This window comes from Podarcis liolepis (genome assembly GCF_965112155.1).
Source record: "Podarcis liolepis genome assembly, chromosome: 10".
Taxonomy (NCBI): Eukaryota; Metazoa; Chordata; class Lepidosauria; order Squamata; family Lacertidae; genus Podarcis; species Podarcis liolepis.
In genome coordinates this window covers 47,951,358-47,977,410 of record NC_139562.1, presented here as the reverse complement: position 1 = coordinate 47,977,410, position 26,053 = coordinate 47,951,358, and the positions used below count along the sequence as shown (strand labels likewise).

The following is a 26,053-nucleotide window of genomic DNA, read 5'->3' as shown; positions in this document are numbered from 1 at the left end:
TCAAAATTAAAAGGACTTAAGTTAAGCCATGACTAACTCATCCCGTCAGTTTCAGTGGCATCTGAGTTTTTATAATTTAGTTTGGATACAAACCTCTGTGCATAGCGGAGGAGAGAGGGAATCACTTGCTCTTTCATGACACAATGCCTTCTCTTGGTAAGGCTAAGTCTTAAGGAGATGGCAAGGATTTTTAATCCACAAGCAGGAGTGAAATGTCCGGAACCATAGAATGAACAAGGACAAAGCAGGTGTAGGTTTGGGGAGCCTTACTGGGGACATGAGACCCATGGGAGAGTTGAAGCCTTCAGGGAAGAAAGCACCATTCTGTTGGGGGGGGGGATCTGACCTGAGAACTGTTTCCTCTAGGAGTATGTCTCTGTCTCTTTTTTTATATATTTATATATTTTTATTGATTTTTTTTACATATCATTTCCAACATTCATTTAACATAACTTCTTATCTTATACAATACAGTGGTACCTCGGGTTACATATGCTTCAGGTTACATACGCTTCATGTTACAGACTCCGCTAACCCAGAAATAGTACCTCGGGTTAAGAACTTTGCTTCAGGATGAGAACAGAAATCGTGCAGCGGCAGCGTGGCGACAACGGGAGGCCCCATTAGCTAAAGTGGTGCTTCAGGTTAAGAACAATTTCAGGTTAAGAACGGACCTCCGGAATGAATTAAGTACTTAACCCGAGGTACCACTGTATTTTAGACTTCCGTCAACACCTCTGATGATTTTCTGTTCTTTATCACTTGTTCTGCATTTCTTAATTTCTCTATTACTCTTAATTATCATTAACTAATAATTCTCCTCACAGTCTTTCTTGCAATGTTTCAAAAAGTCCTTCACAGAGGTCTCTGTCTCAGTGGATTCCTGGATGTTATGTATCACAGCTGATTCATGTACCCCGGCAATCTGTGCAACTGGCTCTACACACCTAGCTACCTTGTTTCTGGTATGGTGTGGGATCAGATAACTCCATTCCAAACAGTTTTCCATTTAAATAAATCCTGTAGGCTGGGATTGGTAAACCTATGCCCCTCCAGATATTGTTGGACTACAACTACCATAAACTGTACAGTGGTACCTCTGGCAATGAACTTAATTCATTCCGGAGGTCCATTCTTAAGTTGAAACCGTTCTTATTCTGAGGTGTTTTTTCGCTAATGGTGCCTCCTGCTATGCCCGTGCCTCTGGCGCATGACTTCTGCTCACATCCTGGGGCAAAGTTCACAATCGGGAGCAACTACTTCCAGGTTAGCGGAGCTCATAACCCGAAGTGTGTGTAACCAGAAGGATTCATAACCAGAGGTACCACTGTAACCACCAATGATGCTCACCGGGGCTGATGGAATTACAGTGGTACCTCCGGTTGTGGACGGGATCTGTTCCAGAGCTCCGGTCAGATCCCGAGGTTTCCGCAACTTGAGGTGCCTGTTCTGCGCATGTGTGTGGTGCGTAAAGTGCTTCTGCGCATGCGTAAGCGGCGAAACCAAGAAAAATACTTCTGGGTTTGATGCTTTCGCAACCTGAAGTTTACGTTATCTGAGGGTAACGTAAGCCGAGGTTCTACTGTAGAGTCCAAAACATAAAGAGGCAGCCCTGCTCTATAATTTAGTCAAATGCTTGTGTTCCTTCAGTATTTTAGTAATCCACCTATGCCCTCCCCTCTGAACCCTTTTGTCTGGTGCTTCCTCCTCAAATCCTATTAGCATAACTCATTGTAAAGCGACTTATTTCTCATCATTCAAGCATTCCAAACTCCTGCTGTAAGGAAGTGATCAAAGCACTGAAAAAACCCTCAGCCTTGAAATAAATAACACAGAATAACGCACATCCTCCCAACTGAGCTCTGCTCCTCTTTGTCTTGGGACTGAATAGATTTCCATTCTGTAGTGATTCCTGCTGCTTGGCAAAGGAAGTCTAGGTAAGGCTCCATGAAGACCAAACAGAAGGTCTAGTCAGCAAAGGAGGACTTTGCCAGGGTCTCTACCCCAGCCACGCTCATTTCTATTTATGCATCATCATCATCATCATCGTCATCATCATCATAATTTATTATTTATACCCCGCCCATCTGGCTGGGTTTCCCCAGCCACTCTGGGTGGCTTCCAAAAGAATATTAAAATACTGTGATACATCAAACATTAAAAGCTTCCCTAAACTGGGCTGCCTTCAGATGTCTTCTAAAAGTCTGGTAATTGTTGTTCTCTTTGACATCTGGTGGGAGGGCGTTCCACAGGGAGGGCGCCACTACCGAGAAGGCCCTCTGTCTGGCTCCCTGTAACTTGGCTTCTCGCAGTGAGGGAACCACCAGAAGGCCCTCGGTGATGGACCTCAGTGTCCGGGTAGAACGATGGGGGTGGAGACGCTCCTTCAGGTATACTGTACCAAGGCCATTTAGGGCTTTAAAGGTCAGCACCAACACTTTGAATTGTGCTCGGAAACGTACTGGGAGCCAATGTAGGTCTTTCAAGACCGGTGTTATATGGTCTCGGCGGCTGCTCCCAGTCACTAGTCTGGCTGCTGCGTTCTAGATTAGTTGTAGTTTCCGGGTCACCTTCAAAGGTAGCCCCACATAGAGCGCATTGCAGTAGTCCAAGCGGGAGATAACCAGAGCATGCACCACTCTGGTGAGGCAGTCCGCAGGCAGATAGGGTCTCAGCCTGCGTACCAGATGGAGCTGGTACACAGCTGCCCTGGACACGGATCTAACCTGTGCCTCCATGGACAGCTGTGAGTCCAAAATGACTCCCAGGCTGCGCACCTGGCCCTTCAGGGGCACAGTTATCCCATTCAGGACCAGGGAATCCTCCACACCTGCCCGCCTCCTGTCCCCCAGAAACAGTACTTCTGTCTTGCTGTTAGCCGCCATCCATCCTCCAACCACCTCCAGACACTCACACAGGACCGTCACCGCCTTCACTGGTTCTGATTTGAAAGAGAGGTAGAGCTGGGTATCATCTGCATACTGATGAACACCCAGCCCAAACCCCCTGATGATCTCTCCCAGCGGCTGCATGTAGATGTTGAAAAGCATGGGGGAGAGGACAGAACCCTGAGGCACCCCACAAGTGAGAGCCCAGGGGTCTGAACACTCATCCCCCACCACCACTTTCTGAACACGGCCCAGGAGGAAGGAGCGGAACCACTGTATGACAGTGCCCCCAGCTCCCAGCCCCTCAAGACGGTCCAGAAGGATGTTGTGGTTGATGGTATCAAACGCCGCTGAGAGATCCAGGAGAACTAGGAAACAGCTCTCACCTCATAGGCCCCATTATACATTTATAAAACCACATCATATCACATTAAGCAGTTATGGCTCCCCCAAAGAATCTTGGGAACTGTAGTTTGTGGAGAGTGCTGAAAGTTATGAGGAGTCCCTTCTCCTCTCAGAGCTACAGTCATCAGAGCTATCTGGCAAGAGCTATGGAATTTGTAACCACTCTGGAAACAGTAATAATCACAATAATTTTATTATTTGTACCCCACCCATCGGACTGGGTTGCCCAAGCCACTCTGTAGCTACTTTGTGTGCCTTTGAGAGGTTTCCTGTATCTACAGTCAGACTACGGTAGCTATGCATTATCATACACCTCTTATATTCCACATACCATGGAAAATTCTGGTGCAGAATTAGGCTTTCTCAAATGGCAAGCTTTTACATATATATATATATATAGCCTCATTGTTTTAAAGAGGGTTTTTTAAAAAAAATAATGTGCAGGCAACTCAATGATATGATCAGACTGGAAGGACCACGCAGCCAGAGTGTCTTTCATTAGCACAGCAATTGGTTCCTTCCTGTACTGCCCATTAGTTTTCTTTCCTTCAAAACTGTGAGAAATTGAGATATTGGAACTGTTGTGCTTTTGTGTAAATTAAGTCAGTTTACGCATGTTTGTCCAGCTTATTAGGAACATAGGATTTTATTTTCCTTGACAACAGATTTCAGTTTGGGGTCTTTTCATCACAGGAAATATTCAGCTGTGCTCTTAATATTATGCATTCATGTGCCAGGATAATATTTGCATTGCAGATTTTCCTTTTTAGGGTTTTGGAATTCTTATTCTGTTTCATGTTATCACTCTTCAGGAAACCTTTATTAGGCAAAAAAATAATGTCCCCTTTGCACTGTATTATTATTTTTTGTTATTTATATATCACACCAGCTGTGTGCAATGCTCTTTACAAGCGAGTATGAGACGTTGCCCTGGGGTTAAAGACTTGCTTGAGAGATGGAATTCATCACCAAAAGAAAAAGAAAAAAGTCACTCTTCAGAGGCCTCACTTCACTTTATTTCACTTATGGCAATATGATCTTGCTGTGTACCCTGACCTTGGGAAGTAAGACTTCCTTCGTAACAGAGTGCCAATATGATTTGCTAGATCTTCTTCGTTTCTGTACTGGTGTGAAGCCTGGCGTCGCATGCCAGGATCAAGCCAGAGACTTCAAACAACCTTTAGTGTCCTATGATTCGAGCTTACTAATTATGATTTGAATTATCTGATGATTTGAGGAGTATCAAAATCATCTTGATTTGGGGCCTTTGGAAACACAAGTAGCAACACAGTTCAGTGAAACGCAGAAATATTACAGTGAAACCTGTAATATTTAGTCCAAATCCTTTGCCTTGTAATCTGAACCCATAGGATTGGTTCTGACTCTCTGAAACAGCAGTGAGGAATCTGTGCGCCCCCATGTTGTTAGGCTACATTTCCCACCATCCCTGACCATTGGGGTTGCTGGCTGGGGCTGATGGGGGTTGGAGATTGACTGCAGCTGAAGGACCACAGGTTCTCCACCCATAAATCAGTTTCACTCCATCATCTTTGTGACAGTCCTGCATATTTGTGAAGCTATCATATTGCCTTTTAATGGTCCAGCAGTTGGAACTATTGATAGATGAATTCTCCCTAGGCAAATCAGATTAGCTTAGAAATGAGCTATGCTCTTTCCCCACAAAATAACAATAGCTCTGTTTATAGTCAACCACCATGATTCCCCCAAATCACACACTTTCCTTGGAGGTGTTTCAGTAAAGGTTGGATGGCCATTTGCCATGTATGAATTAGTTGAGATCCCTGCAGTCCAGGGGGTTGGACTAGATGTCACGCAGGATCTCGTCCAACTCTACAATTCTATGATTCTATTATCTACAATCCCTCACCCATTCATTTAAATCACACTTACCAGCACCATGGGAGTAGCTCTGGGTGTATTCCATCCAAAATGGAAAAAGGAAAAGGAGGGAAATCAAATCTCTCCTTCCCTTTTGTCAGGGACTGGACCGAAGAGGGTGAGAATGGTGAGGAGAAGAAGGCAGAATTGAACTGCAGCAGCGGTTTGAGGAAGGTCACAGCTCAGAGACAGGCGAAAATAAGAGTTGGGAGGTGTTGGGAGAAGGGAGAGGGGAGACAGAGCCAGGGAAGGCAGAGATTGAGCTGTCAGCTGACACATTATCACTGGAGAGCATTTCTGAAACCCCCTTCTCCCAGAACTCGGCGTTCATTGAGGGTGCAAGAGCAAAGAACTCAGAGACAATTAGCCCCTGGTGACCATCATAAGGGAAAGTGCTGTTGGTAGGAAGGGAGGTGGGAGGAGCTTAGTTGGAGCAATGCCATTAACAGGAGGGAGACTGCATTCCTTATTTATGGCTATGATGATGGAATAAGCTCATTATTAAGAACTCTTTGTTTTCCTCTGTTCCTTGCTGCCACCAGGAGACGGAGAGAATTCCCTGGAGTCTGGCACCTTTCTTCTCTGACACACTGCTAACAGGCCAGGAATGAGGCCTTGGTGGGCACTGGAAGTTGTAGTTTTCAAGTTTCAATTTCCTTCACTTTCTCCACCAACTAATCCACACTTCTCATTATGTGGCTTCCATCTTTCTCCTCCTGTTCTGACAAAAACATGAATTATATGAAAACTCACATTTTAAGGGTAAAAAAATATATGTTGTGGTTTGCAATATACTCTGTCTGCCTCTCCAGAACATTTTCAACTTCTATCTGTGCACTCTTACCAGGAAGCAATTGACATTGAAATGAGTAGGATTTACTTCCAAGTAAACATGTCTAGGCTCAGACAGCATGTAAATCAAATGGTTTAATATCTGAACCCAGACTTGGGTAGGATGGATTAATTGAGTGCTGAATTTTCTTTTCTTCATAAAACTATCAAATCTCATTTAAATTGTAAAATGTTATATGCTTCACTGACACTCACAGAATCAGTGAGAACAGGATAAAGAAAATTCTTCCCTTAGGCCATGAAGTTATAGCAGATGGTAAAATGCATTTCTTGTCTTTAAAAGGAAGCCTGGCACAATAGTATCTTTCTTTTATTTCAAGCCCAGAAAAAATATATTCCTGGATATATTGGTGGGTTATTAGTTATTGTCTTTACCACTTTCGTTTTAAGCATTTTCTTTTCTTTTTTATTATTGTTCTTTTTTATTATATGCAGGCTGTACACAATATTGTCACTGTGTTTATGCTGGTATGGGAATAGAGAACTTGTAGACCTCCATATGAGGCTGAACTCCATCTCCCATCGTCATTGATCATTAGTAGTCCTGGTAGGGGATGATGGGAATTGTAGTCCAGTAACATCTGGAGGGTCACAGCCTCCCCATCCCTGCTCTAGCAAAATACCTTACATGAGGCAGAACCTAGGTGCAACTTGATCATATGTTTTCCATTCCAAGTCCATCTCTTTAGACATTGGACCACAATAACTTTAAGGTCTATTAGCATCACATTGGGTGGTTTTAGATGTGACATGGTGAAGCCATGAAGTGTGACTCTTTCGGTGATCTGGTTAATAGTGTAAATGCTTTTACTGCCACAGTACATAAAAGAGATGGAACACATAGTGCATTTATCATAGACTTATTGCTGTAAAAATGGTTCCCAGTGATAAACCACCTCCTTCCTAGTTATATGTGATGTGGAGTGGGTCATTTTGCTCTTTCTGCCTCTGAAGTCCGACAGTGCTCTAAAGAAGACTCAGATGGTGATGAGGTTTGGACCACTTTCCCTAGTAACTTTCCGCACAGCCTTGTAGCATCATCAGACTTGTGGAGAGGGGGACCAACCATCCCTCTGTCTCCTAGACCAGGGGTCTGCAACCCGTGGCTCCGGAGCCGCATGTGGCTCTTTTACACCTTTGCCACGGCTCTGGGGCGGATACTAGCGAGGGGAGGAGGCGCATTGTGCGCTCCGACACTCCCCACTGTGGTGGGCGCTGTACTGGCTGTGACGTCGCATGGGGGCGGTGCGTGCGTTAGTCACGCACCGTCCCGACGTCACCTTCCCGCCCGCCCGCTACATTGTAAGGGGCATGTACGCTGGTCACTGTTTTGAAGGGGAGTGAAGAACACACACACACACAAAGGTAACTTGTTAATTTAACATTTATTTCTATGAGGAGGAGTAATTCTGAGGGGTCAAACAAAGAAATAATTAAAAAAAGTGACAAAAAAATTATTTTTACAATGACGAGTTTTGCGGCTCCCAGTTTTTTTTCTCTTTGGAAATGGGTCCAAGTGGCTCTTTTTGTCTTAAAGGTTGCAGACCCCTGTCCTAGACCCTGCAGAAGCCAACCTCTTAAGCAACAGTCAAGGGCCTTTTAAGGAACACACCATGTTTTGAGGATATGAGACCCAATGCAAAGCCTCACATGGTTTCAGCACCTTGTTGAGGCAACAACATTCCATAGCTCAGACAGCTGGGTCCACTGGGAGCTGTCCAGGGTGCTGATGTCTGCTTCGAGAGACCTGCCTTGATTTGTTTGACTGAATTTGACTGGACTTGATGAGTCTAGAAGATTGTGGCCACCTGCTCTGCAAGCCTCAACTTCCAGTAAAACAGGATAGAGAGGTGGTTATTTTTTTCTGATTCTACCTGCAGCCATCTCTGCCACCTACATGCTATGCTATTCCTCCAGTTCTTAAGATCAGATTTTCAGAGTGTTCAAGAGGCTACAGAGCGGAAGGAAGAATCAGCAAAAAATGCCTTCACTCTTTTCTTGAGAGGGATAATTCTATGACTGTAGCTCTACTTACAGGATGTCTGGATCCATCTGATTGTTTCCAATCATCTCAAAAGAAGTTCAAGCTAAGAATGTGAAGGAAAACCTAGCACAGGTCTAATTTCTAGAAGAATGATGTGTATATACGCTTTCCCCAAATACACAATATAACAACTGCTTGAGGAAAAACCAAGTTTGTGCCACCAGCCCGGTAAAGATTTTCACCTCAATGGTATACACTGTATCTTTTAACTTCACACTGAACTGCTGTTAAAGTACAGTAATTTTCTGCAATTTGATCTTTATCTCAAAACAGTAATTTGTGAGCAACACTCCAATATATTGCTGTGTACTTTAAGATATTTTGTGATTTCTTGGAATGGGGTTTTACAATACAAGCCTTCCACTGTAATTTTTTCCTAGAGTTTTTTTCCTCCTTCACATCTAAATTACATTCATATGGTTCATTGTTTCACAGCATGGATAACCAGGGAAAGCACAACAATATTACGTGTCCACCAGTTCATGGAGGACTGGTCTACACATGCTCTGTTCATCTCCAGCTCTTTTGAGTGTAGGACTAATGCATGATGGATAATAATGATGGCTGGGCTTCCCCAGGCATTCTGGGCGGCTTCCAAAAAATATTAAAATACTGTAATACATCAAACATTAAAAGCTTCCCTAAACAGGGATGGTGTGGGGCTGTGAAACCTGACACTGAGTGATCCACACTTGATGTTGACTGCTGTGTTAGCACCATCCCTGACACCTGCACATTAAGCCCAGATGGAGCTCCATTCAGTTCACTTGCACAGGGCCACAGATGCATGGCACACTTGGTGCCCTTCTGTAGGTACCAATGCTCAATGCACAGATGCCAAGGGCAAAGCCAAGAGGAAGAGTTCCACCTGACCTTCTGGTTTTAGTCCAATATGTGGAGGGATGTGTGAATAGGGCTAACAAGATTTTCTCTTTGACATCATCACCATATTTGACATGCCTTTCTTAGTAGACCTTATTTCCCGAGTCACTGACTGGCATTAGAAAATCTGGTAAATTGAGTGGTATTAGATTTTTCTTGGCTTTTCCACTGAATTGAAGTAGCTCAGATACTTACAGATCATACCAAGTATATGACTTTTCACTCAGAAGGCACAGAATATTTGATCTGAGTGCAAGAATGAACAGAGGATTGTGTTCCTTTTTCTTATTGTAACAGAAAGGGATTTTCAACAAACTTTATCCATTTCCCCTCCAAAGATTCCCATGTTTTCACTTTGTGAACTTGATGACTCACAGTCCTTAAATAGGCTCCAATTAAAGAAGATTGAACTAGATGATTATGCAACACTCAGTGCTTTGGTCTCACTTGAGGAAAATAAGGAAGTAATCAGAGTATTCTCATCTGGGTAATTATTGCTCTTGCTGATGGATTCCATATTTACCATGGCTGAATATCACTTGCAGTTCACACTGTTCAGTGAAGCAAAGCAATCTGGAAGACTATGCCCCGTCAGAACTGATGTGGATGTTTATTCTTGCTGTTTGAAAACAAGGAAGGCTGAACAATAGGTTACAGAGGCAGGTATATGTAAACGGATTCCTGGGAACAAAGTCTGGATGTTATTTATTTCTGGACTTCTTTGAAGTGGCTGTATTGAAGAACTGCTCTATTTCTGACAGCTTTGGTCAACATTTTAATTGCTTACAGGTCAGTCTTAATTTTGAAATTCCCATTGTTTCCCATAAAAAAGAAAAAGGAAAAAGTTGAGCTTTAGAATGTAACCAAACTTACTAAGGAATAAATCCCATTAAAGACAGTGGAGGTTATTTCTGAGTAAATTAATTTTGTTTTTATGGTGTATGGCTTAAACAACCCTCATATGATTGTTATATTTGCTTCTACATTTGCTACTGCTTGGGATTTTCTGGCCTCCTTCCTTTTTTAAAAAGTCTTTTTAATATACATACGTAGCTCTGTTAGTTGCTTCCGCATAAGTTACAGAGCAATCCTAACTGGAGTTGTGGGGGTGTGATGTGGCAGGTCTACTATCATATTTGAAACCTTGCTGACTTCTATTGGCCAGGACAGAAGATGTGTGGGAGGCTGGCTTCTTGCAATTTTCAATAAGCCAGTTCCAGACTGGTGCAATTGAGGGCCCTATGGACTGGGCTCTTTGTGCAGTCTGCAGGGCTTTGGATCAAATGCATCCAAAGCAACTGGTAGAGCCTTTTTCCTTGTGTTGCACTATTTCAGGATTTTCCTTTTGCTATTGCTGATGGGAAAACCTGTTAGCTTTCTGTCCACCTGGTAGCTGCACCATAGGCAAGCCCCATTGGCCAGCAGTGCCAGTCATTATTGATGGAGACCTATGTGCTATGCTAAGCTCTCGCGCATGCCATCAACATTGTGTGAGGGTAGGATAGTACCCTTAGTCTATAGTCTGAGCAAGATCTAATATCACAAACATTTTAAGCATACCAATATTTAAAGCAAGTGGATGTTTCTGAGAGATGAAGTATATATATATTTTTAAAAGGATGCATTACTTGCATGGGCTGGATAATATTTCCTTTTAATAGTGGACTCTGGTGGTTGAGTTACCTACTGGGTTGAAAGTGAAATGCGGAAGCTCTCAATTAAGGTAGTGGTTGCTACCTACCAAGGGCATACAAAAGTACATAACACCAACCGTCCTTTTCCTTTAGCTGATCAGAGGGGAACCCCAGCCCCTAGCCTCCATCAACCACTCTGCCCTCCCTTTGGCCCATACAGTGCAAGAAGATTCCCTTTCCGGACAGACTGGAGTTCTGAACAAGAACATTCCTGGGTCTGGGGAGATCCCTGCTGCAGGTCCTGCTTCTTGCGTCTAATTCACTTGTTCTGACCTAAATGACCCAGGTCCTGCTTTTGGGCTTCCCTCGGGCAGGCCTTCTGGTTGGCCACTGTGAGAAACAGGATACTGGACAAGGTTACACCTACATTGGTCAGGATAAGAAAACAAGAACTCAAGAAGACCCTACTGGATTAGCCACTGGCCTATCTAGTCCAGACAGTGGAGGTAGGACACAGCTATCATAGTAAGTAGTCTCTGATAGTCTTGTCTGCCATGAATTTGTCTAATCCTCTTTTAAAGTCATCAAGCTACTGCCCATTACCCATGCGCTGTGTGGAGAAGTACTTTCCTTTGTCTGTCCTGAATCTTGCAATATTGCCCCCAGATTCTAGTATTATCAGGGAGGGACAGAAACTTTTCTTTATCCATTTTCTCTGCATCATGCATGATTTTATACACTTCTGTTGAGCAAGGATATAACTTGCTTAGATGTATAACTCTTCTGATAAAGAGTTCATTTCTCTTTCATTTCACAGCTTCCTTGATTTACCTTTTCTTCTTCTTCTTTAGCACCACCACCACCACCACCAGCAGCAGCAGCAGCAGCAACAACAACAACAACAACAACAACAACAACTCTCCCCCCATTAGTGCTTCTACTAGTGGCTATTACAACTCATGTCATGGTGTTATGACCAGATCAGTCTCGGTTATGTTTAAGATTTCATAAATTACATATTTGTGATCCTTTCTCATTGGATGTTGCAGTGAGAAAGAAGTGGCCTTCGGTTACCATGATCAAACCCATCAAGTTTGTCTGTCAAAATGTGTGATTTTCCAATGCACAGAACATAAACACACACAAAAAAAGCACAGCAATTCAGTCTGCTAAACCATATAACCATTCTGATCGACTAACTTCATTTCTGACAGTTTGCGGTGAAAGGTGGCTCTGCGTTCTTCCTTCTTAGTTGCTTAGCTATTCGGTGTACAAAGCAAACACACAGAAAAGTGTAATTTCATTTGGATTCAGTGTTCCTTCCCCTTGTGTTAAATATGGGAAGCCCAGAGTGGTTTGGGTAATGTAATGGAGCTGAGCTATATACCATTAGGTGGCATGTACCCATTCGTCGTCGGAATAACGTAGTGTATTGGGGGTGAACCACGCACAGGCCTGCTAATCTTAAAATGTCAGTGCTGAGGGGGAAATGAATGCAAAGAAGCAGACAGCCTGTCTACACTTTCCTCTCTGCTGTGTGACTAACTGGGGAATTTTGATTTGTTCACTTGCTAACCATGCAGATATCATTATTCTCAACAGGGTTTTTATAGGGCTGCTGCTACAGGCCACAGCTCCCCCCATCCTGCTGTTCTCTTGCTCTCTTGGTTGTGTGATATATGCTTCTTTTTATAACAGCAATCTTCTACCGAAGTCTGCATTTATGAAAATATAGACCACAATAACAGGCTGCTCAAGCTATATAAATGGGCAAGAGAGAAAGAAAAGTTGCTTCTGCAAATATTCCTGAATGATTTGAAACCAGGTTGGAAACCTCTGACCTGCAGGTGTAATTAGACTCTCTGGGCCTCCCCATTTATCCATTGAAGCTGAGTTGGTCAAGCCACATGTAAAGTAATGGGTTTTTTTGGGGTGGGGGGAGTCCCAGCCTGCTTCAAAGAATCATAAAGCTGTACGGTTAGAAGGGAGCCCAAGGGTCATCTAGTTCAACCCCCTGCAATGCAGGAATCACAGCTCAATAATCCCTGTCAGATGGCCATCCAACCTCTGCTTAAAAACCTCATCAGAAGGTGGTGGGCTTTCATTCATTGGGAGCCTGTTGCACAGATCTTAGTGTCAGAAAGTTCTCCCTAATGTTTCATTGGAATCTCCAGTCTTGTCATTGGAATGCAATGTTAAATCCAATTTTATGGCGCAAACTAAATTCACCGGTATGCAAATTACCACAAAATAGTGATGCCCACTAAAGGGACGCGGGTGGCACTGTGGTCTGAACCACTGTCCCTCTTGGGCTTGCCGATCAGAAGGTCGGTGGTTTGAATCTCCATGACGGAGTGGGCTCCTGTTGCTTTGCCCCAGCTCCTGTCAACCAAGCAGTTCAAAAGCAGGCTAGTGCAAGTAGATAAATAGGTACTGTTGTGGCGGGAAGGTAAATGGTGTTTCTGTGAGCTCTGGTTTCCGTCACAGTGTTCCGTTGCACCAGAAGTGGTTTAGTCATGCTGGCCACATGACCTAGATAGCTGTCTGGGGACAAACGCCAGCTCCCTCGGCCTGAAGTGAGATGAGCACCGCACCCCATAGTCGCCTTTGACTGGACTTAACTGTCCAGGGGTCCTTTACCTTGTTTTTATCTTTCTAGTGATGGCCACAGTTCAAACAGTTCATTGATGGCAATGATCTCCATGTAGGGAAAGATGGATATGAAACAGAACACAGATGAATTTAAAAGCATAAGGCCAATTACTACAATGTGATCTTATCATAACAGATATAGTATCAGCTCAGCAAAGTTGGTTTCCAAATGCATACTCAGTAGGACAAAATTATACAACACAACTGTTTCCCCTATTCCTCCACAAATAGTGGCATAGTGTGATTAGATTTCCCAATCAATCAAGTCACATGCTATGATGCTATTCTGTATCCCTTTGAAATCAGTTAGAAGAGTAAGTGTGCACATATCTTCCAGTTGACTTATAGGAGCAAGTTAAAATCTCCATCCGCTTCTTCCCACATGTGTTCAATGCGCCAGAGTGTTCCATTTCAATGAAATATATACATCTGGAGGTTCTCCAGGACTGGATCTCATTAATCATCTTGATAGAATAACTGCAACCATCATTGTGTATGGAGACTGTTGCTTGTCAGCAACAAAACACGAAAACATTATTAGCAATTAGGTGTCATGGGATACATGACACTAATGAAATAAATATCATGCTCTTTATTAGGGGTGTCGTCTAGGGGATTGTCATAAACAACTTTGCCCGTCTGGGCTGCATAATCTTTAGCAACCTCTAACAAGTTTCTTGGAGAGAGATTACTTTGTGCCTCTACGCAGAGAGTTGATGTACTGCTGCTGACATTATAATGCATTTTAAAGAGGAGCACTAGGACAATTTCCTGCAATTAAGACTTTATCTGGGGACCAGACTCTGCCTGAGCTTCACGATGCTGCTGATTATTGGTTGTGCATTTAATTTACAGCGAAAAGCTGTTTGCCTGTTAACTGTTTTCACACATGGAGCAGATAGATAGGAACAATAGGTCAGCCTAGATCTCAGAGTGTTGGAAAGTCAAATTACGTAGCTCTTCAGTGTATGTCGAACCACTTATTTTGTCTCCAGGCAGGTATGGCAAAGCAGTTGTGACCAAAACCGGGGATAGGCAAGACATGAGTGACGTATTGAACTTTATCAATAACTTTATTAATAACAGGGGAAAGAGAAGTGTAGTAAGCTGACTTCAACCTAGGGTGAGCCAAACCCTGCCCATTCTGAACAGCATGACAATGCATAACCCAGAGGTGGTTTTTAGGGTGGTGCAACAGTTACAGCAAGTCGGTGGGATCAAATTTTAGCATTCTACAGGGCTCCGCTGAGATTTGAGAGCCCCAAATCCACCCAGAACACAACCCTTTGGTCACAGATAAAGACTTGGACACATACTAGCCTATAATGCCTGTGATCATGCCTGCAAGATTCAGGTTCTTGCTTGCTTGCATTCATGCACATACCATGCACCTCCCATCTCAACCCCTCTTTTCCTGGCCACAACAACACTCCAGGCCCAGCATGGGATGGTTGTAGTATTGTCTGAGTGCTTCAGCCCAGGCCTCATCACTTTCTTAACCCTCAGCGCCATACATGGTTTTCCTGGGAGTAAGTTCCATTGAATTTGATAGGACTTTTCAAAGTACACATGCACCAGATTCCCTTCTTAGGGTTGCTTGTGGAGTTAAAGTCCATGATCTCATTGTAGGTCCAATTCAGTTCAGTTCCTAAGTTTATTGCTCTAGCCATGACAAACGTAGCAATAGTATTAGCAAAATAATACATAACATGCATTCCATGCATAATAAAATGATACATAACATAAATAAGATATCAGAGATACCAACAAGCTTAAATCTAGCTTAATTTCAGATTCTTCTTCTTATTTTATTATTATTTCTTAAATTGATGTACCGCCTTTCATACCATACATAATAAAATGCTATATAACATGCACCGGAAAGACCAACAAGCTTAAATCTAGCTTAATTTCAGATTCTTATTCTTATTATATTCTTATTTATTAAATTTGTATACTGTCCTTCATCCAAAAATCCCAGTGTGGTTCTCAACAGAAAAATACAGAATGAGAATGCAAAATTAAACCTCCAAATCACTAAAAGAGCTTATAGAAATTTTATCTAATTTCTTTTTCCTGATTTGTGTTTGTGTGCAGCCAATGTATGGAGGACCACTCTGTTTGTTACGAAGCTATTATTGTCACTCAAAAGAAACCAAGTCATTTCTGCTAGGGTGTATCTGTTTGCTTGCGGGAACATCTCACTGTAGGTGATTAGTGTTCATTGCATCTGGCTTTTAATCAATGTGAAACCTGAAAACATAAAATAAGAATATAGAATCAGTAGAAAGCAGAAAAGGAGAAATACTGAACACTTCAGGTGCATACAGAATGTTTTCATGTCCTTTTAAAAAGCAGTTTCTTTCTTTTTTTGGAAAAACGAGTTGGCTTATTAAAGGAGACAAACAGTATCAATATGTCATTACTTTGGTCTAATTACAATTCAAGAGAGAAAAAAAGGGAGAAAAACATTTCAGAAAGATACCCAAAGTTTCATGAAATATACAGTCAAGCAGGCCTGCAACAGAAGAAAAAGACATTTTATTATTATTATTTCTGGAGATGACTAGAATTCTCAACATTCTTTTCGACATCCTGTTTCCTTAAGCTGCTCAGTAAACAAATGTTTTTCCCTAAGGCAACCAGACATATTTTCTCTGACCCTTACAAAGAGGAGGCCCTAGAAATAACTAATCTGTTCCTGCTGCAATGACTTCCTTTTCCTTTTTATTTCTGGTGACAAATTTGACAGTTGTTTGTATGGATGACTAACTAGTAATATGATCCGGGTAGGTCGGTTTGTTTCCGCCAGTATGCTGAACTAAAAGCTACCATATTAAAACTGAGGTGAGGGAGAGGAAAGAGGACTCAGCGCCTCTTTACAGAAATGATGGAGAAGCTCACTAATTTTGCTTCAAAATTACTTTTGCTAGACCCCTGAGATCAGCCAACCAGAAAAAGACATACAGTTAGACTGAAAGAACTGGGTGTCCCTGAACAGCATTCGGAGCTTAGGAATTTGGTTTGCAGTACCAGAACTGAGTTCACACTACTTTCCCACAAGAATCCACTCCTGATTGCCCAAAGTGTTCTTCAGTTCAGTAAGCTAATTTAGGTAGGAAATGTCACTTTGTGGTGTCTGTTATTGAACAATTGCTGATCTACTGCAAAGCACTAATAGATCCTGATCTAGCTTCCATTAAGAGATGGAAAATCTTGCTGATCTACAAGCCACCCAGAAATCTACTAGTACTAGGGCTTTACCATCCACCTGTATACTAGAGCAGAGCTTTCCAAACTGTGTGTCGCGACCCAGTAGTGTGTCGGCTGTAGTGTGTAGGTGTGTTGCACAAACACTCCCTGTGCTCCTCCTGGGGCTGTTACGGGGCTAGTTTAACCCCCAGGTTGGTAGTGAAACTGAATTACTGTGTCACAAAATTATGCATGTCTAAAAACTGTGTCACCAACAAGAAAAGTTTGGAAAGCTCTCTCTAAGAGCATCCACAACCAGGCCACCCTCCTGGAACTCCTTTAAACTGTCCTCAGTGGGGCTGCTCTCACTATCAGGCCAATCAAAAGCCCATCTCTATCAAGGGGGTGGCTTTCACTGGTCTCAAATTCCCCTAAATAGGTTTATTCTGAACCATGGGCATAGAGCCATTGTGTCTGGGAAGAATGAGAAGAGAAGAGAAGAGAAGAGAAGAGAAGAGAAGAGAAAAGAAAAGAAAAGAAAAGAAAAGAAAAGAAAAGAAAAGAAAAGAAAACCTGGAATATAATGGCATGTAGCTTAAAAGGATTTTTTTTACGTGCTAAAAATATATGTAAAAAAGAAACTTTGCAAAAGCCAGAAACGTTTCAGTGACAGAGCTACTCTGTTGTGGCATGTTATAATTTATCTACTAAATGCAAAAAAAGATGTCATGCTGCTTAGCACCAGCAGCAACAAACTGAGTTGGCTTTGACTAGGTGACTCGACTGATGCTTTTGACAACTTTGTCAAAATTATGGCTCTGGTTTGCTTTTGGCATATAGATATTAACTGTTGCAACCGAATTTTCAAAGGCAGCCTACTAAAAAAAACCTGTGCTGTAAAAATCTGTCTTCTAAAATTGATGGCTGGCCTGGTGATAATTCCAACTCCTTAATATTCATGTATAGAAGACAGCAGTGGCAGAATGGAATGTTGGTCTGTTGCAAAAATGTGATGCGAATCTTCACAAAAGTCATTTTCTCAGATGACAGAGCATCGGATCTAAAAACTAGTCCCATGTGACTGTAACGCCTACTTAAGGGTCTTCCGTTATCCAAAGGTACTGTGCGCTGTGACAGAAGGAGCTTCACCATTTTTACTGACAGTTTTATGTCGCTGTTCCTTAAAGTTTCAGTCTAGATTTCTACATTTTGTATATTTTATCACCAATTTGAGACCTACAGCTGTGGTACAAGAGCATCATTTAAAGTTTCAGTTTAGATTTCTACATTTGTATAGGTTATTATCTTCTTGAAATCTACAGCTGTTGACAATCATGCGCAAGAGAGGAATCCAGCATTCTCTTGCATAGTTCCCATTCATCTCAATGGGCTTTTGCAAGAAAAACTCCATATGGGAATTTATTATTTGGAACGTGGGGAACTGCCATTTGTCCACCTAGCTCACTACTGTTGACACTGACTGACAGCAGCTCTTTAGGGTTTCAGACAAGGGCTTTCCTTATCCTACCCAAAGATGCAGGGGACTGAACTATGGACCTCCTACATGTGTTTTGCAACTGAACTAACAAAGATCATAATTTGGGTCTCAGTGTCTAAAGGACCACCTATTCCCAGATGAACATGCCCATCTATTAATGTCATGAATGAGCCAGCTCCCAGTGAAGGTTTGCAACCAGCTGAAGAAAGCAGCCAGGAACAGAGAGGGTTAACTCCCCCGCCCCTTGGAATGCCAGTTGATAAGGGAATGGCTGAGAGCGGCACGGAACCTAGCTAATGCTCTCAAGAAGTGCAAACTGGCCCAAACAGAGAAAGAAGCAGTTTGCCAGAACAGGAAGAGATTGGAGCTAAGCCAATCCCTCCTAAGAGTAGGCTAAGGGAAGGGCTGCTAGACTGGAAACAAAGCAAGAGGTGCAAAGTGAGAAGGTTCAATATCTTCTGTAACCAGAAGGAGTCTTCAGAAGGGTCATCATGATTGATGATGCCGGGAGGCTGAGTTAGAGCCGCCTGGAGCTATCTGTTGTTTTGACAATAAATCATCCTTTTTAATTAACTATGCTTACTGTGTGATCAAGCCGGGGACTAGAATCCTGAAAATTAAGAATGTCATCAGAAGACCTCCTTTGGGTTCCTCTGCCTTCACTGGCTAAGTGGGTGGTGATTGGAAGAAGGATCTTCTCTGTTTGTCATGGACTGGCAGGATTCAGAGGAATGGTGGGAGGTAACAGTTGGGGAACCACCAAGGAAAGAAGGCTCAGCGCTTAGGGGTTAGTGGTGGGATGACAATGTGTGGTCAGAGGGAGAAGAAGGAGAAGATTGGGAAGAGGGGATGCCAGAAACTGAAATGAAGTTTAGTGAGTAGGGAGAGTCTGTGACAGAGAGAAGTCCAGAATCAGAATTAGAAGCAGGGAGGAAAGAGGCCAAGAGACAGAGATGAATCAGGCTGGTGAAGAAGCCAGAGTGTCTTCCCCCTCCTGCTGTGACAAGCCCCCTCCCCACTGCACTCCCAGGACCAGAAGAGGTATGAGGCAGGAGGAGTAAAGGCAGATGCACCAGCACAGTCTCAGATTGCTCCCAGGGAAGAACCTGGGAGAAGAGAGGACAGCTGTAGGAAGGTGGGGACCTTCAGTCTCCACAACTGTCTCACAGGGGCAGGACCTACTGAGAAGAGTTGCTGTGATCATTCTGCCTGGCACTCCTGAGCAGACCTTGTTTCTTCTAATAAACAGTTCACTTACTCTGTGTAATTTATTGCTGGCTCACTCCTGACACTATGGTAGCACCTCAACTTTGGAACACTTTCCTCAGGCTCATCTGGTTTCCATGGATTGTATTTTAGGGCTGTTATTTGTGTTATTTCAGTTTGAAGATCTGTAAACGGCCTTGTTTTGTTTTCAGTTGTAAGGTATAGTACCATTTCTAATTTAATTACAGGTAATTCAGCAAACAAACAAATGAAGTGTACCTTTATTTATTTAATCTAGTATAATATTATATACAGTAGTACCTCGGGTTAAGAACTTAATTGGTTCTGTAGGTCCGTTCTTAACCTGAAACTGTTCTTAACCTGAGGTACCACTTTAGCTAATGGGGCCTCCCACTGCTGCTACGCCACTGCCGCACAATTTCTGTTCTCATCCTGAAGCAAAGTTCTTAACCCGGGGTACTATTTCTGGGTTAGTGGCGTCTGTAACCTCAAGCGTCTGTAACCCGAGGTACCACTGTATTCTGTTTTTAAGCAATCCTATTACTCTACCAATTCAGTAGGTGGTGGCAGCTAATAATTTCTTGAGATATTTTAGGGTAGGTTTAGTTGCATTACTAAGGAGAGAGCAACACAAAGTTCCTTTAAAAAGTTTCGCCTAGTGACTTCCAGCGGTGCTCTCTGAGGAGCTCCAGGATATTTTAATCTAATTTAACATTCCTTTCTTTTTTTTAAATTTCCTTTTTTCTAAAGTTTTCTTATCATTTTGGATACAGATGGTGTTAAAAATAAATTTAGTCTGTATTCTAGGGAGATCAGATGATGGGGCACATGGTTACTTATAATCGATCAAAACAGGTGTGGACAGCCTGGGGTCAATCTATTGGTTGTTGGAGTCCAACTCTCACCAGCCTCTGTTAGCATGGCCAATGGTTAAGGATGATGAGTTCTGTAAGCCCAACAACATCTGGAAGACCACACATTCTCCATCCCTGGATTGAAACCTTGTTGGGTCCATTGACAGTCCTATGTGTCCAGAGGAAAGTCGCCACAGAGGTGCAGACATTTTGCTTCACATCAAATGGCTCCCTTTTCAAAACATTGTAGGTTGCATGAGATGGTGAAGTCCATTCTGGAGCAAAGACAGACGGACAGGTGCAGTATCTGTTCAGCGCTTCTTTCAAAGGAAGGGATGCTGAAAGGATAATGAATTCACAGATCTGAGTCTCACCTCTCTATGTGTTTGAAGCAGAGCAGAGTGAATGCAGATCAGGCTGATATTTCTGCAGGTGATGCCCCTGAGGTCGGACCAGATAAGATGATTTATGGAATTGTTACTAACCCCGTGTGATTAGGATTTGCCCTATTCCTTTTCTCCCTTGCTTTTTCTAGCCTGGCTTCTCCATTTATCTTCTATTGCTTCCAAAGGTTCTTGTACTCTGAAACTGTGGGCTTGATACTAACCGAAGATTGAACATCTCTCTTTTAATTAATATGATTTATTAGGCTGGAAACTAAAACAATACTGCTCCAGTTTTCATAGCTCCTCTCATTACTGACTCCTTTTATTGAATCCCCCTTTTCTGATTTTCCTTGTTAGCTTTGATAAAAACTCAAAAAGCCATAAAAAAACCCCTCACGCCACACTCACACAAAAGCCCTGTGGAGCAGAGTGCCATTGAGCGCTGAATCTATTTACGATTCTATTCCCTTCCACATTGGGATTATGACAATAGTTTTAGGCAGCAATGATATAACAAGGAGGTTTATTATATTGCGGAGGAAGTAGAAGGTGGCTATTTCTGTCAGAATACAAAGTAGCCTTTGGCCTCTATCAAAGAGAAGTGTCATCACACCATCTCATTGCCTTAATTAATATGTGCTAGCAAACCTAGCCCAGCTGTTTCTTTCGGGGGATATTAATCATCCGCTGAACTGTCCTGAAATTAACTCCTTCCACTGCAGTAAAGCTTCTTCTTTTATTTGCTGCCTGTTGCCATAATTCAACAGCTACTTATTCCGGAGCTGTCCTACCAAACCCAAGTTAATCTGACGCAAATGGTTTGAACCACATACTAGCGTTACATTGTGGTCCTATAGAAAAAGCTACCTTTTGAGAGGGAGGGTTGAAATTGAAATTGTACGGGTGGGAAACCTCTGGTGTGTGGGCTGAATGTCTCTGTTTGTGTCAGGGACTGGGCAGAGGAGGAATGGTGGAGACCGCCTCCCCATCCTGACCCTTCCAAGGAGGAGGAAGAGGAAGACAGTATAGATTTACAACAGAGGTTTGATAAAGATTGCAGCTCAGAAGCAGATGAGAGAAAAGTTGGGAAACATCAGAGCAATACCTGGCTGACACGTTGTCATTAGAAAGTATTCCAGACCCTCCATCTCCCAGAACCTGGCGAGCCTTAAAAGAAGGAGAGCAAAGAACTCAAAGACAGAGGGCATGTAGCAGCACCGGTAGAGGAGATGATGAGAATGAGGAATAAGGAAGTGGGAGAAACGGGGGGGGGGGGGATTTCACTTAGGACAATGCCATTATCCAAGAGGCTGGGTTCTATAGCCTCTCTCTGTAAATATGGAAATAAAAAAGGACTGTAAGAAACTTTTCCTTGTCTTTATAATTCCTGGGCAACCATCTGGGAGGCACTGACAGCACCCTGACACATGCTGGCCCTGTCCTGGGCCCTGTCCTTGAGGGCTCTTGCCTGGCTGCAATGTTTTCTTATACAGTGGTACTTTGGTAGTCGAATGGCTTAGCTCCCAAACAAATCGTCTGCAAACATGGAAGTGAGTGTTCCGGTTTGCAAATGTTTTTCAGAAGCCAGACGTCTGACATGGCTTCCACAGCTTCCAACTGAATGCAGGAAGGTCCTGCAGCCAATCAGAAGCCGTGGCTTGGTTTTTGAACCATTTTGGGAGTTGAACAGACTTCCTGAATGGATTAAATTTGAGAACCAAGGTACCACTGTATAGTTATAATGTCTCTTCTGTGTCTAGATGCAGAAGTGTCTTTATTATGAGATTTTTGGTACCACTGTATAGTTATAATGTCTCTTCTGTGTCTAGATGCAGAAGCGTCTTTATTATGAGATTTTTATTGATTTCATAAAATTTTTATATAGCCTGATTGTTAAAACAGACAGACAGACAGACAGAACCTAAAAGCAGTTTACAAAAAGATATGGTGCTATGGAGCAGAAACCTCTGGCTTGCACAACTGGAATCTAGGCTGTATTCACACTCCTCTTTACAGTGCAGCCAGCAAATTTCCAGTGCTGTATTTTTGATCTATGTTTGCACATGACTTTATAAAAAAAAATGCATGTCCATTGTTCTCCTGTACTTTGCTATACGATGCTACTGTTTGCTGCGTCGCTTCTCAAACCAGCTTCGCACTGATCGGTGTCCTCAAACCATTCTGAATTAATCCCTAGCAAGGTGTGAGTGCCCTTGTATAGGGTTAAAAAAAGGCCTTAAGCATGAAATGTAAGGTTAAAAATGCCTTAAATACTACTACTGACAACCAACCAACCAACCAACCAATAAATAAAGCATTGTCATTTTATTAAGGCTTAGCACCTAAGTGTCTGATCTAGTGTGTGTTCATGCCACAGTAGCTATATGTTACTCGGCTGTAGGAGAAACAGATTCCCCCACTCCCACTCCCCATGGTTCTTATCTTCCACCTTCAGCATTTCTGCATGGCAGGTTGGGTCTGCCAGATGTGCATCTGCAACACATCCAATCTCATAATTGTCTGCAACCATTCCATGCTAGTTTCCTGCCAGTCCCTACTAGGGATGCCATCCTAGAAATATTGCCTGTTTCTTCAGCGTATATGCAATGCCTAAAATGGTTGTAGAAACTGCTTTTCCTGTCCTGTTCCTCCACAATTCCCTGCTTGCTGTGGGATAACACAAAAGTCATGGATGCTTCAGCTGATTAGAGCAGGGCAGTTGGTGCAGGAGCCAGGATATTTGCAATGGATTAAAAATTCCAGTTGCAGACTCTTCTACAGTCACAAATCCTTTATAAAAACAGAGGTGATCTCTGGGTTGGATCCTGGCAACTGTGGTTTTAATGCTTTTTTATTTTTAATTATACTCCACCTTAAGCCTGATGGGGGAGGTAGTACATAAATGTCTTGATAAATGAATAAAGAAACGAAATGGCATTTTAAAGTGGTTGGCACAATGTTATTAAGTGCAGAAGTTTTACCCATATCAACCTAAATAAGGTTAGGACAAACAACTGCTCAGCATGAAAACACTGTTTAACACTCACATTGCTAATCAACCAATTAGTGCTCAAGACCTTTTAACAGGAAAAGTGCTAATCTACCATTCATCTCTGTCATGGGTAATGACTTGTTTAGTGCTGACAGCTGCTAATCAGGACTTCAAACACTTAATTGGGCAAAAATAGGCATCGTGTCCAGAATGGAGGACAAAATCAGATGTATTTCTTGAATCAATATTTGTAGTATTGAGGCTGCAATCTTGAGGGTAATGCAGCTTACTTCTGAGTAAACATGCATTGCGGAATGTTCAAAGCATGCCACATGCATTACCCAAGACCCATAACTAATCTGCATATTTAAATAACATACAAGATTTGCATAACCCTAATAGAATTTATTTGAACAGGGTGACTAGCAAGATAAAGTTGGTGGAAGTTGCATGTTGGAGATGCAGTCCTATACTAGCTTACTTGGCAGTAAAAGGTAAAGGTAAAGGGACCCCTGACCATTAGGTGCAGTCGTGACCGACTCTGGGGTTGCGGTGCTCATCTCGCTTTATTGGCTGAGGGAGCCGGTGTACAGCTTCTGGGTCATGTGGCCAGCATGACTAAGCCACTTCTGGCAATCCAGAGCAGTGCACAGAAACACCGTTTACCTTCCCACTGGAGCAGTACCTATTTATTTACTTGCACTTTGACGTGCTTTCAAACTGCTAGGTTGGCAGGAGCAGGGACCGGGCAACGGGAGCTCACCACGTCACAGGGAATCGAACTGCCGACCTTCTGATCGGCAAGTCCTAGGCTCTGTGGTTTAACCCTCAGTGCCACCTGCTTACTTGGCAGTAAGCCCCACTAAATTCAATGGGGCTTATTTATGGGTAGATATAGACGGAATCACAGAGCTATTCACTGATATTTTTATTCTGAAATTGCTGCTATCTCTAAATAACCTTGAATGAATAACCTTGAATGAACTAGATGATCAGATATAACAAAAGATGAGTCTTCTCTACCTTTAATAGGTGCATGAAGGAGGACTGAGAGAGCTTCACCTGTCAAAATTCTTCCAACCTATGTATTGAAATAAAGGAGACTTTAAAAGTGACTTGAATTTGACAGTCTTATTCTCTAGCATCCTTATAACTCAAGTATAGCTTTGGGAAACCATATTCCCTTTGCAAGAAAATGATGCAAGACTCAGTCCAATTCAGAGCCAAATGACATATGCTGTTAAATGCATTGCATTTAAAATGGAAATTGTCGGTGTTGGTGCTAACTGTTAAAGCCCTAACTGGCCTCGGCCCAGTACAGTAGTACCTCGGGTTAAGAGCTTAATTCGTTCTGGAAGTCCGTTCTTAACATGAGGTACCACTTTAACTAATGGGGTCTCCCACTGCCACCGCGCCACCACCGTGCGATTTGTGTTCTCATCCTGAGGTAAAGTTCTTCACCCAAGGTACTATTTATGGGTTAGCAGAGTCTGTAACCTGAAGCAGCTGTAACCCGAGGTACCACTGTATACCTGAAGAAGTGTCTCCACCCCATCGTTCAGCCCAGACACTAAGGTCCAGCTCCGAGGGCCTTCTGGCAGTTCTCTCACTGCGAGAAGTGAGGTTACAGGAAACCAGACAGAGGGCCTTCTCGGTGGTGGCGCCCGCCCTGTGGAATGCCCTCCCATCAGATATCAAGGAAATAAACAACTACCTGACTTTTAGAAGACATCTGAAGGCAGCCCTGTTTAGGGAAGTTTTTAATGTTTGATGTTTTATTGTATTTTCAGTATTCTGTTGGGAGCTACCCAGAGTGGCTGGGTCTCCACAGCCAGATGGGCAGGGTATAAATAATAATATATTGTTGTTATCATCATCATCATCATCATCATCCTGGTGGGCAACCACTGATGAAGACTGTATTCCAACATTGCCATGGGAGAAAACTTCTCACTGGTGTTGATCCTGGTTGGGGACTCCTGCAATGATGATTTTCATTAAAAATATTTTTTTCACATTTAACAAAATTACATATATTTTGGTCCGTATAGTAAAAGCTATGGTTTTCCCAGTAGTGATGTATGGAAGTGAGAGATGTACCATAAAGAAGGCTGATCACCAAAGAATTGATGCTTTTGAATTATGGTGCTGGAGGAGACTCTTGAGAGTCCCATGGACTGCAAGAAGATCAAACCTATCCATTCATAAGGAAATCAGCCCTGAGTGCTCACTGGAAGCACAGATCGTGAAGCTGAGGCTCCAATACTTTGGCCACCTCATGAGAAGAGAAGACTCCCTGGAAAAGACCCTGATGTTGGGAAAGATGGAGGGCACAAGGAGAAGAGGACGACAGAGGACGACAGACGATGAGGTGGTTGGATAGTGTTCTCGAAGCTACCAGCATGAGTTTGACCAAACCGCGGGAGGCAGTGGAAGACAGAAGTGCATGGTGTGCTCTGGTCCATGGGGTCACAAAGAGTCGGACATGACTAAACGACTAAACAACAACAACAACAACAACATATATTTTGGTCCTTGTAGTCTTAAAGCGGAGGAAATAGAAGGCATCTTTCAGCATTTCCTTCACACATATGTACTGTGCTTCGTTCCACGCCCAATAACCGTGGGGCGTCTTTGCACTAAATTGT

General features: G+C 42.8%; 1 protein-coding gene across 1 annotated transcript in view; it reads left to right on the top strand.

The window, feature by feature from the left end:
• LOC310688179 (uncharacterized protein) overlaps positions 1 to 26,053 on the top strand; it is a gene marked incomplete at its 3' end in the record, with an annotated part of 317,822 nt that overhangs the window by 50,900 nt on the left and 240,869 nt on the right. The gene's annotated exons all lie outside the window — the stretch shown is intronic.